This window comes from Heterocephalus glaber, unplaced genomic scaffold (genome assembly GCF_053883595.1).
Source record: "Heterocephalus glaber isolate CG9 unplaced genomic scaffold, H.glaber_assembly_v1.0 deba00000546, whole genome shotgun sequence".
In the NCBI taxonomy this organism is placed as follows: domain Eukaryota; kingdom Metazoa; phylum Chordata; class Mammalia; order Rodentia; family Bathyergidae; genus Heterocephalus; species Heterocephalus glaber.
The window spans coordinates 37,570,936-37,584,698 of NW_028258147.1; the positions used below are offsets into that span (position 1 = coordinate 37,570,936).

Below are 13,763 nucleotides of genomic sequence, written 5' to 3' on the forward strand. Positions count from 1 at the left end.
AAGCATTAACAAGACATCAAAGGATGTGATTTGTTTGAGAAAGATTTTCAAAACTAATATTGAACAAATAGTGGTCTGGAAAAGAATTCTAATTAGCTAGTAGACTCCACATAGGCCAAATTTTTTAATGTAAACTTCAATACAATCATGTGACATGTGATGGAAATATAATCTGAGAAATATGTTATTAGGCAATTTCATCTGTGTGTTGACACAGAGTGCCAACTTCTAAGTGCAAACTGGTATACATCAATCATCTGTGATGGCCCTTTGATATTACCCAAACACGCAGTTAAACATGAGATACATGAGTCTACCATTGGCAAGCAGCACACTGTTTGACAATAAACTCTTTTATATAAGTAGAATTATGCTCTAAAGGATGAAAAGCACAGCACATAAAAAGTGCATAAAACAGTAACAGTCATTTATCACACTATCGAGTACTGTGTACTGTACATAGTTGTATGTGCTTCTTCTGGAAACACATCCTTCTCTGTCCCGGCCCGTGGGTAAGTCAACGGAGACCCTAGAGGGGGAGTGAGAATGACAAAGGACAGGGGACACGAGAGATGGAGACAAGACAGGTTTCTGATCAAGTCTCATTTATTGCGGAAGCTGCTACAGCATATATACCGTAGGGCTAGAGGGAGGGAGCAAGGGGAGGGTACTGGGGCTACTTCCTTGTTGCCCGGTAGACTTGCAGCAGGCTTAGACATGCCCGTAAAAGGCACTCAAGAGTTCTAGAGGGGGGGGCAAGGCCCCCCACACTTCTCTCCTTTGATCTCAGTGACTCTGCCTTCCCAACCCACTGATGAGCTCCATCCTAGTCTCTATCTACATCTCTTCCTATAGTTTTAAGCACAATCTATATATGGATTCTTTCCAGATTCCAGCCTGTAACTCTGATCTCTCCCCTTCCCCTCCTGCCACCCCTACCCCTTTGAACCTTTTCTACCTATTTCAAATTATCAATTATTATTTTAATCATTTTAATCCTTATTTACACTTTCAGTTTCTCACAATACAGAAACTATTCATTCGGTATTTAAACATGTGTGTCCCATTTATTTCACTTAAGAATATGGCCTCAATGTGAATCCATTCAGCTATAGATGCCTCTAGTTTCTCATTCTTTATGGCTGAGTAGTACTCCATTTTATTAAAAAAAAAAAAAAAAAAAAAACATCTTTTTCCAGTTTCCAGTTGATGGGCAATTGGTCTGTTTCCAAGCTTTAGCTATTACAAACTGTGCCGCTATAAGCATGGGTCCTCATATTTCTCTATGGTATGATTCTTTTAATTCTTTTGGAAAGATACCCAGCAGAGGAATAGCAGGGTCAAATGGGACCTCTAGTCCTAGTTCTTTGAGGTATCTCCATACTGATTTCCACAGTGCTTGCACCAGTCTGCATTCCCAACAAAAATGCAGAAGGGTCCTTTCTCCCCACACCCCTACCAGCATTTGTTATTGGTTGATTTCTTGATAGCAGCCATTCTTATGTGGTCAGGTAGAATCTCAGAGTTGTTTTCATCTGTATCTCTCAAATGACCAGTGATATTGAACATTTTTTCATATGTTTATTTGCTGCTTTTACTTCTTTGAGAAATGTCTGTTCATTTCAGATGGCCATTTTTGAATTGGGTCTTTGAATTCGGGGGGTCTGATTTTTTTCAGTTCTTTATATATTCTAGATAATAGTTCTTTGTCTAAGGTACTGTTGAACATTTTTTCATGTTTATTTGCTACTTTTACTTCTTTGTCTGAGAAATGTCTGCTCATTTCAGATACCCATTTTTGAATTAGATCTTTGAATTTGGAGGGTCTGATCTTTTTCAGTTCTTTATATATTCTACGTACTAGTCCTTTGTCTGAGGTACAGCAGTCAAAAATATTTTTCCCACATTGTAGTTTGTCTCAAACTGATAGAAGCCATCTATGAAAAACCAACAGCCAATATCATACTAAATGGTCAAAAACTGAAATCCTTTACACTAAAACCAGGAACAAGACAAGAATGTCCACTCTCACCACCCTTGTTCAATATAGTTCTGGAAATATTAGTCATGGCAATTAGACAAGAGAAAGAAATAAAAGGAATAAAGATAGGAAATGAAGAAGTCAAATTGTCATTATTTGCAGATGACATGGTACTCTATATAGAAAACCCCAAGAACTCCACCAAAAGTCTTCTAGACTTAATAACCAAATTCAGTCAAGTAGCTGGTTACAAGGTCAACACACAAAAAATCAATAGTTTTCTTCTACACCAATGACAGACTCACTGAGAGAGAAATAGGGCAAATAATTCCTTTCACAATAGCATCCAAAAAACTGAAATACCTAGGAATCATGCTAACAAAAGAAATCAAAGAACTCTTCTCTGAAAACTATGGCACTCTGAAAAGAGAGATTGAAGATGATATCAGAAAATGGAAAGACATCCCCTGCTCCTGGGTAGAAAGGGTTAATATAGTGAAAATGGCCATACTTCCAAAACTGCTATATAGATTCAATGCAATTCCAATTGAGATCCCAGCAGCATACTTCATGGACCTTGAGAAAACAATCCAAAAATTCATTTGGAACAAGAAGAGACTCAGAATAGCAAAAGTAATTCAAGGCAACAGAGACATGGCAGGGGATATCACAATCCCCAACCTGCAACTATACTACAAAGCTGCTGTGATAAAAACAGCATGGTACTGGCAAAGAAACAGACCTGAGGACCAGTGGAGCAGATTAGAAGATGCAGAAACAACGCCAGGCACACTCAGCCATCTCATCTTTGATAAAGGAGCCAAACACCCTCACTATAGGAAAGATAGCCTCTTTAATAAATGGTTCTGGAAAAATTGGGCTTCAACTTGCCAAAGACTAAAAATAGATCTGTATCTCTCACCATGCACTAAACTAAAATAAAAATGGATTAAAGATCTAAATATTAAAATAGAAACTCTGAACCAGTTGGAACAGAGGTTAGGCAGAACTCTTGAAGACATCAGTGTAGGAAGAGATTTTATGTACAAAACCTCAGTTGCCCGTGAAGTAGCACAAACAATCAACAAGTGGGATCTCTTCTTATTAAAAAGCTTCTGCACAGCAAGAGAAACCACCAGCAGTGTAAAGAGACAATCCACAATGTGGGAAAAAAACTTCACCTGCTATTCCTCAGACAAAGGTCTACTATCTCGAATCTATAAAGAACTTAAAAAGATCAGACCTCCCAAATTTAAAGACCCAATCCAAAAATGGACATCTGAAATGAACAGACATTTCTCAGACAAAGAAGTAGAAATAGCAAATAAATACATGAAAAGATGTTCAACATCACTGGTCATTCGAGAGATGCAAATGAAAACAACACTGAGATTCCACCTCACTCCAGAAAGAATGGCTGCTATCATGAAATCAACCAATAACAAATGCTGGTGGGGCTGTGGAGAAAGAGGAACCCTGCTCCACTGCTGGTGGGAGTGTAGACTGGTGCAACCACTGTGGAAACCAGTATAGACATAGCTCAAAGAACTAGGACTGGAAGTCTCATTTGACCCCGCTATTCCACTGCTGGGAATCATCCTCAAAGAATTAAAAGAATCATACCACAGTGATATATGTGCACCCATATTCATAGCAGCACAGTTTGTGATAGCTAAAACTTGGAAACAGCCCAAATGCCCATCAACTGGAGACTGGATAAAGAAAATGTGTTTTTTTAAATAAAATGGAGTACTACTCAGCCATAAAAAATAAGAAATTAGAGACATTTATAGCTAAATGGATGCATATTGAGGTGATACTCTTAAGTGAAATAAATAGGACACACATGTATAAATACCAAATAGTTTCTCTGGTGTGAGAAACTGAAAGTGTAAATAAGGACTAAAATGTATAATAGGTAATGTGAAATAGGAAGAAAATGGGCCAAGGGCAAGGAAGTGGAAGGGCAAGGGGAAAGGAAATAAGAGAATGGGATTAATATGAGAAAATGGAAAAATAGGAGCAAAATCTTTGTAAATAGGGAGGAATGGAGGGGTTGAAGGGAGGGCTGGACAAGGATGAAAAATAAGAACCAAGAGAGATTATGTAAAGGTACAAATTTCCAATGATGAATGTCATTATATTGTATACCTAAAATGTACCAATGATTAGAATGAATAATCGATAATGCAAAATAGGAAGAGAAGGTCCAAAGGGGTAGGGGTAGTGGGAGGGGGCAGGGGAAAGGAAAGAAGGGAAAGGAAAAATGGTAAGAAATGGAAAAAAATGGAAATAAATTCTTTGTAAATAGTGAAGGGTGGAGGGGGTGAAAGGAGGGCTAGGAATGGGGAAAAAATAAGAACCAAGATGCATCATGGAAAGGTACAATTCCCAATGAGAAATGTAAATATGTTGTATACCTAAAATGTACCAATAAAAGAATTTAACAAAAAATAAATAAACTGTTCACAGAAGTAATTGTAGAAAACTTTCCAGACAGAGGTAGAGAATCTGACATACAGGTAATTGAAGCATATAGAACACCAAGTAGCCACAAGCCAAAAAAGATCTACATGTAGATATATAATAGTCCAGATCCCAAAAACCAAACAGAAAAACAAAATTCTATAAGCAGTTAGAGAAAAGAAACATATCACATGCAACGGAAAGCCCATCAGAGTCACAGCAGATTTCCCAACACAAACCCTCAGGTCAAGGAGTGTCTGGAGTGAAGTATTTCAAGCCCTAAAACAAAATAACTTCCAAACTAGACTATTGTAACCTACAAAAGTATCTTTCAAAATCAATGGGGAAATTATATATTTCCAGGACAAAGACCACCTGAGAAATTTCATGAACACCAAACCAGCACTCCAAACAATTCTAAACAATATCCTAGAAAAAGACAATGAAGGTCACAACTCCATGAGGCCCAACTGAGCAAAGCCAACATGCAAGGCAAGAAACTGAAGGGAAAGGGGGGATAAATAAAAAATAAAGGAGCCAACAACAGTAAAACACCATGGCAAGGATGAGTCAATGTTTATCAATTATAACCATCAATGTTAATGGCCTCAATTCACCAATCAAAAGAAATGGACTGAGAAGCACATTCCAACAATATGCTGTATATAAGAAACACACCTAATTCAAAAAGAAATTCATAGACTGAAAGAAAAAGAATGGAAAATAGTTCTCCACATGACAGGAACCTGGAAAGAAGCAGGGGTAGCAATCTTATTTGCAGACAAAGTACATTTCAAACCAAAATTAATTAAGAGAGACAAAGATGATTACTACATCCTTGTGAAGGGAACAATCCAAGAGGAAGAGGTGACAATCATAAATATATATGTACCAAATATGAATGCCCCAAATTATACAAAACAAATCCTAATGGACATGAAAGACCAAATAAACACTAATACAATTGAAGAGAGAGACCTCAATACACCACTATCACAAATAGACAGAACATCTACACAAAAAATCAACAATGAAATTCTAGAACAGAACCAAGCTTTTGAACAAATGGACTTAGTAGATGCATACAGAGTGTTCCATCCCACAAAATCAGAATATACATTCTTTTTGGCTGCATACGGGTCATTCCCCAAAACAGACTACATGCTAGCTCATAGGACATGTTTAAGTAAATGCAAAAGAACTGAAGTTACCCCTGTATATTATCAGGCCATAGTGCAATAAAATTGGAGATCAATAGCATAAGAAACCGTAAAACCCCCACAAACACATGGAAATTGAATAACACTCTCCTGAACAACCAATACATCACAGTGGAAATTAAAGAAGAAAATAGACAGTTTCTACAATTAAATGATAATGCCAATACAACATACAGGAATCTATGGGAAACAATGAAAGCAGTTCTATGAGGGAAATTCATAGCAATAAATGCCCATATTAGGAAAACAGAGGGAGTTCAAATAAATGACCTAATACTGATCCTCAAGCTCCTAGAAAAAGAAGAGCAACACAAACCCAAAGCTCATACAAGGGTGGAAATTATAAAGATCAGAGCAGAAATCAATGCAGTGGATACTAAGAGAACGATACAAAAAAATCAATGAATCATAGAGTTGGTATTTCAAAAGAATAAACAAAATCAATAAACCTTTAGCAAATCTTATCAAAAAAAAGGAAAGAAAAGGCTAAAATCAATGCAATTAACAATGAAAAAGGTGAAATCACAACAGATTCAGCAGAAATCCAGAGGATCATCAATGTCTACTTTGAGAATCTGCACTCCAATAAAATGGAAAACACAGAAGAAATGGACAGATTCCTAGATACATACAAATTGCCAAAGTTAAAGGAAGAAGATATAAAAATTATAAACAACCCAATATCAACCAATGAAATTGAAAACATAATTAAAAATTTACCAACAAAGAAAAGCCCAGGTCCTGACAGCTTCACTGCTGAATTCTACAAGATATTTAGAGACGAACTATCACCATTACTCTAAACTCTTCAATGAAACTGAAAGTAAAGCAATACTTCCAAATCATTCCTGGAAGCAAGTGTTACATTGATTACAAAACCAGGGAAACATACAACCCAAAAAGGGAACTACAGGCCAATCTCTGTAATGAACATAGATGCAAAAATCCTCAACAACTGGCAAACAGAATACAGAGGGTCATCAAGAAGATCATACACCCTGACCAAGTGCAATTTATAACAGTGATGGAAGGGTGGTTCAAGATATGTAAATCAATAAATGTAATACATTCTTCTCATGAGTCAAGGACCAAAACCATATGATCATCTCCATAGATGCAGAAAAAGCATTCCACAAAATCCAACACCCATTCATGATAAAAATGCCACAGAAAATTGAAATAGATGCTCTTTATCTCAATCTGATTAAGGCTATCTATGAAAAACCAACAGCCAACATCATACTAAATGGTCAAAAACTGAGAGCTTTCACACTAATATCAGAAACAAGACAAGGATGTCCACTATCACCACTCCTGTTCAATATAGTTTTGGAAACATTAGCCAAGGCAATTAGACAAAAGAAAGATATAAAATGAATAAAGATGGAAAATGAAGAAATTAAATTGTCATTATTTGCTGACAATGTGACACTCTACATAGAAGACCCCAAGAACTCCACCAAAAGTGTTCTAGACTTAATAACCAAATTCAGTAGAATAGCTGGATACAAGGTCAATAGTCAAAAATCAATAGCCTTCTTGTACACAAATAACAAACTCACTGGAAGAGAAATTAGGGAAACAATTCCATTCACAATAGCATCCAAAGAAATGAAATATCTAGGAATTAATCTAATGAAGGAAGCAAAAGACCTCTACATTGAGAACTACAGCACTCTGAAAAAAAGAAAAAAGAGATTGAAGAGGATATAAGAAAATGGAAAGACATCCCCTATTCCTGGGTAGGAAGAACTAATAGAGTGAAAATGGTCATACTTCCAAAATGGCTATATAGATTCAATGCAATTCCAATTTAAATCCCAAGAGTATATTTCACAGAGGTACAGATAACAGTCCAAAACTTCATTTGGAATCAGAAGAGACCCAAAATGGCCAAAGCATTTCTAGACAACAGAGACATGACAGAGGGTATCACAACCCCCAACTTGACACTGTACCACAAAGCCACTGTGATAAAAACAACATGGTACTGGCAAAGAAACAGACCCGAGGATCAGGGGAATAGTTTAGGAAATCCAGAAACAAGCCCAGGGGCTGGGGAGTTAGTTCAGTGGTTCCGGCACCTGTCGGGCAAGCACAAGGTCCCAAGTTTGATCCCCGGTACCAAAAAAAAAAACCCAGACATACTCATCTTTGACAAAGAGCCAACCATCCTCACTGGAGGAAAGATAGCCTATTTAATAAGTCATGTTGGAAAAACTGGATTTCTACCCACCATAGATTAAAACTATACCCGTATCTATCACCCTGCACTAAACTAAGATCGAAGTGGAATAACGATCTAAATATTAAGACAGAAACACTAAACCTGCTGGAAGATAAGTTAGGTAGAACTCTTGAAGACATCGGCATAGGAAAAGACTTTATGAACAAATCCTCAGTAGCACAGGAACTAGCACAAAGAATCAACAACTGGGATCTCATCTTATTGAAAAGCTTCTGCACTGCAAGAGAAACCAGCAATAGAGCTAAGAGACAACCTATAATGTGGGAAAAAATTTTCAGCAGCTGTACCTCAGACAAAGGACTACTATCTAGGATATATAAAGAACTGAAAAAATTCAGATCCCCCAAATTCAAAGACCCAATTCAAAAATGGGCACCCGAAATGAACAGACATTTCTCAGACAAAGAAGTAAAAGCTGCAAAAAAAAGAAAAAAGAAAAAATGATCAATGTCACTGGTTATTTGATAGATGCAGATGAAAATAACACTGAGATTTCACCTCACCTCATAAAGAATGGCTGCTATCATAAAATCAACTAAAAACAAATGTTGGCAGGGGTGTAGGGAGAAAGGAACCCTTCTGCCTTGTTGGTGGGAGTGCAGAATGTTGCAACCACTATGGAAATCAATATGGAGATACCTCAAAGAACTAGGATTAGAAGTCCCATTTGACCCAGCTATTCCTGTGCTGGATGTCTTCCCAAAAGAATTAAAAAAATCATACCATGGTGATATATGCTCACCCATGTTTATAGCGGCACAGTTTGTAATAGCTAAATATTGGAAACAACCCAATTGCCCATCAACTGGAGACTGGATAAAGATGTGGTTTTTTAATAAAATGGATTACTACTCAGCCATAAAGAATGAGAAACTAGAGACATTTATAGGTAAATGAATGCATACTGAGGCCATACTCAAGTGAAATAAATAGGACACACATGTGTAAATACTGAATAGTTTCTCTGGTGTGAAAAACTAAAAGTGTAAATAAGGACTAAAATGATTAAAATGAGTAATTGATAATGTGAAATAGGAAGAAAAGATCCAAAGGAGTAGGGGAAGTGAGAGGCGCAGGGGAATAGAAAGAAGGGAAAAGAAAAAATATGAGAAAAGAAAAAAAATGGAAACAAAGTCTTTGTAAATAGGGAAGGGTGGAGGGGTTGAAGGGAGGGCAGAAGAATGGGGAAAAAATAAGAACCGAGATATATCACGTGAAGGTACAAATTTCCAATGATAAATGTAAATGTATCACATACCTAAAATGTACCAAGAAAATAATTTAAGGGAAAAAAATGAAGTTTCAAACTTCATTCAGTACCATGGATATAGTGGGCAACATTTTTTTTTGAGCGGGGGGGGGGGGTACCGGGGATCGAACTCTGGTCCTTGAGCTTACGCAGCAAGTGGTGAAACCACTGAGCTAAATCCCCAGCCCCTAGTGGGCAGCATTTTAAGGTTTGAACACAAAAGCTAAATCTCTAATTTGACTATATTTGAAGTGATAGAGTTTGAACATTTCTGGTGGGAAGATAAGTCTTTGCAGAATTAGAAATAAGTAAATATTGCTTTAGAAGTATTTATATTTTTTGGTAAGCATCTTGTAAGAACAGTAAAAGTATTAGTTCTATCAAGTAATAGTGAAAATATTAAATATCATCAACTACTTTGATATTTTACCAAAGCCATGGTGTATATGCGGCAGTTAAAATCTGAAAGAGGGGTCTGAATAAAGTTTAGTGAGAAAAATAGAGTACAGGAAAAATAGCAGGTCCTCCATTTATCTTTTTTTAATTGACAACATATTTAGGAAAATTGAACTAAGCATATCTATAGGAAAATGTCTACTAACAAATTCATTCATTTTCAGTTCTAGGGTGAAGGGCAGTCATTTGTTAGATTATAACTAGTGCTTGCTTCAGCAGCACACATACTGAGAGTATAACTCTATACCATAATCAATGAATTTGCTAACAAACATATTATTTATTTATTTAATTTGGTACCAGGGATTGAACTCAGGACCTTGTGCTTGCTATGCAGTACAGTGTCACTGAGCTACATTCCCATCCCTAATAAACATCGTTTTTGCAAATATGGTTAGTTTCCTTTATTGAAAATGTTGGCTGTTAAATATAAATTTAGCCTCATAGTTAAAAGTGTATTGACGTATGGTAGGGATGCTAGTATAACCAATAGCCTACTGAAGGGTTAAAATAGCAGGGTAAATGTCATTCAGAAGCTTGGATCTGTTTATATGCATCTCTTTACTCTCCTGAGGCAACTCTTGCCTTTGTTATATTAGCACTACTCACACACGTCCGTGACTATCTGCTCTTGATCTACAAGAAGAGAAGCAGGGGAATTGAGAGGATATTTATAAGCTTTTACAATTATTCAGAGAGTAATTTTATATCTGCTTAATAAATGTACCTGAGAATTTTTAGCTTTTGTTTCATTTTTATAATTTATTTTCATTATAGTTTTTAAAATTATGTCTATAAGATAAAGACATTTTTCAAAAAGAAAAGCTAAAACAATGGTCCTACACAGATAAAAACCAAAATAACAGAGAGTAAGTAGGTATAGGGAAATGGAAGTTTAGTTTTGTTTCCTTTCATTTGTAAAGGAAAAATTATAGTGAAAAGTCTTTACCAAAGTTAAGACAGCCTCTTGGAGGTCATTTACTTCCTGCTATTTCTTCTTTCTTTTCCCCTCTTCATTCTGTTTTTAAGTGTAGATGATTTGCTCCAGTATTAATTTGATTGGGTCAAATTATTGCTTCCCTCTTCTTCAAAGTACACTCTGTATTCTCTCTCTTTTTAAAAATTTCATTTGTTAATCATCTCAATAAGTCTTTTTTACTTTTTTGACATATGCACATATTTTAATAGCAGTTTCAGCCTTAACTAGAGCCAATTTCATATCTGTGGTATTACAATGAGTAATTGCTTGCTTATCTCCCTTTTTCACTCCTGCCATAGATGTACCCTTACTCAGTGAGTGTCAGTGGCAGAGGTGGCCTTTGCCATGCTTTCTTTTCACAGGCTTTAGCAATTCAGAACCAGAAGTAATGAAACACTTCCTGTCATCCAGACACTACACTCCCTCGACTGTCACCTCATCTTAATGACAAAGCATGTTTAGGTTTCTCCTCTTCTCCTCCCTGTACATTTCCACAGCTGCCTATAGATGATAAGTAAACCCCAAAATACTTAGGGAGCAAAGAAAAAAAGAAAGTGAGGAAGAATATCCATTTTCAACTATATGAGTAAAAGTCAGTACAGTAACACAGAAACAAATTTATGTTATTCTTACTACAAGCAGAAGTCAGACTTTTTTTAACAGACACTAAGAGAAATATCCTCAAACCATAGATCCTAACACATGGGTACTTAGTTTTTAAAAATTGCCTATGGTTTTAATTTTTCCATTTGGCTTAAAGATGTTGTAGGGTGACTTTACCCACGAGCAGAGAAAGAAAGTGTGTGTGAGGTATAATCAGTAGGGGTTCTTAAAAGGCAGTTCTTTATGCTGACTACTGATACAATAGAAATTACATGAACAAATTTTAGACTTTATGCTGAGTGAAGATAGCCAGATACCGAAGAGGATACATAATTTCATTTATGTGAAGTTCTACAAAAAAGCAAAAGTAATCAGCTGAGAAATATAGCACCTGAATGATCACTTTCTGAGTGTGAGTGGCAGAAGCAGTTATGAACTTGGGAGGGAACTTTCTTCAGTTGCTCAATCTTGAAAGCAGTCTGGACTGTAACAGTATATGCATTTGTCAAGCCTCCTCAAATGTTCCACATAAAATGCACACATTTCACTGTGTACATGTAAATTTTATCTTAAAAAGCAGAAACATAGTGTAGAACTCTGTAGAAGTATATCCATGGCGAATTGTCTAGGGTGAAATGTACTAATGTCTGCAATTCACTCTGAAATGCATTAAAAACCAGGATTAATGGATGTTTGGAGCTAAAGATAGATGTGTGATTAAGCAGATATAGAAGTAAATAGTAATTATAGAATCCAGGTGGAGGGGCTATCAGTATCCATTATACGATCCTTTAAACTATGCTTGAAACTTTTTCTTAGCAAAAGATTTGGTGGGGGGAGAAGCAATTTTCTCTTTTCATACAAAAATATGACCCCAAATTTTGTCAGGTCTTCTGAAATGTGCTCATAAATATAGGTGTTATTAGATTATTTCATAGTGCCTTTCTTTTGAAATGCAGAGTTATATAGGTATGAAAAATACCAAGTTACTAAAAAAATTATGGTTGAGCAACTATTTATATAGTTGGTCCTGGCACTGTCCCTATTTTTGAGAGAACTTATGTGTGGAGTGACATTGCATAATTATTAATGAAAAGTTCTTGTCTGGACTATAAATTATTACAGCCCTCCTATTTAGGCATGGAATATGTAAATTGACAAATAATTCATTAGAAAAAACTGTATCTTATGAAAAATGTGTGTGTGGTACTGGCCATGGAACGTAGGGTCATACTACAACTGAGCAACATTTCCAACACTGCCTATTTTTTATTTTGAGACAGAGTCTTGCTAACTTGCTCAAGTAAGCTTGAAACTGCAATTCTCTTGCCTAAGCTTGGTATTACAGGCATGTACCACTGTGTCTAGCTAAGGAGGTTTTTGGTGGTGGTGGTGGTGGTGGTGGTGTTTTAAATTAGTAGTAATGTAGTTATATAATAGCAAAAAGTATTTTTGTTGAGTTATCATTTTCATAGCTCTGCTGTTAGCTCATTAGCTTATTACTTTTTTAAAAAATCAATCAAAGAGTACTCGGCAGAGAAACTCCGAGCTTATAGAAATTCTGTTATTCTCCCTTCAAAAAATGGACTCTCTGGTCTAGGCATATGGCCCAGATTTCTAAGTAATTGTCCTCCAAAATTATTGCACTTATCATTATTATATTGTACCTATTACATGTTCAGTATTAATTTTCACTTATGCATTCAAGTAGGAAATTAAATAGAGAATGAGGAACTATCAACTCTGATTCTTAAAATTCAGCCCCCAATTTGTTTTGTATTTATGTGTTAATTTATGTATGTGGTGAAGTACATGGTTACAATGTTTTAAACATAACAGGGGATGGAGGAAATCTCATTTAACTGCCTGCAAAAGCTAGATAACATTTCTAAATTCATGAAATATTACATAGTTATAGTTTATTATGTCATTTATACTTCATCAAAGTGCTGCAAAAAAAAGGTGTTATCCGCATCATGCAAAAAATTTATTGGCATCATTCAAAATAAATCCTGATTGTGCATGGCAAATCACCGAAAAGCCTGAGAGCAGGAAGCAGGAAATGTAGGTGCACATCTCCCTGGGGGATCGCTATAAGAACCAGAGACTCTTCTGTCCACAGCACAGCACCATTAAATATGCCACTGTGGGCATATCATCCCAGTTTTCTCCTCCTCGGGTTCTCTTTGGGTTTTTTTTTTTTTTTTTTTGTAGAATTAATATTTGGGATTTAAGACCCTTCCAGGTAAAATGTACAACTTTGGAAAACAATGTAATATCGCAAGTCTTTTAAATCCTGAAAAGAAGCATGACTTTAGGACATACTAAATACTCAGTGTGTATTAAACACTGCGCCAGGACTTTACTTATATTATTGCATTTGAAACTTGAATAATCCTGTGAAGAAGGTAAGGAGGAATGAAAAGCCCTAGAGATAAGATACTAAAGAGGAAATAGACTAGTATCTTAAAATCATATAGTTAATAGATGGCAGTACCAAAGTTCACACCCAGGCCTCCCAAAGTCCATTGGACGAATCAACGCGATATCCTCTTCTGTCT

At 36.1% G+C, this 13,763-nt stretch overlaps 1 long non-coding RNA gene across 5 annotated transcripts in view; it reads right to left on the minus strand.

Annotated features, from left to right (window-relative positions):
• LOC106010862 (uncharacterized) overlaps positions 1–13,763 on the minus strand; it is a 121,831-nt gene that overhangs the window by 73,059 nt on the left and 35,009 nt on the right. Inside the window, exon 1 of one of the 5 annotated variants that reach the window (XR_015448766.1) lies at positions 6,388–6,537. The exons of the other annotated variants lie outside the window; for them this stretch is intronic. This is a non-coding gene — a long non-coding RNA (uncharacterized LOC106010862). Of the gene's footprint in view, positions 1–6,387; positions 6,538–13,763 lie in introns of those variants that run through there. 5 annotated transcript variants of the gene reach the window in all.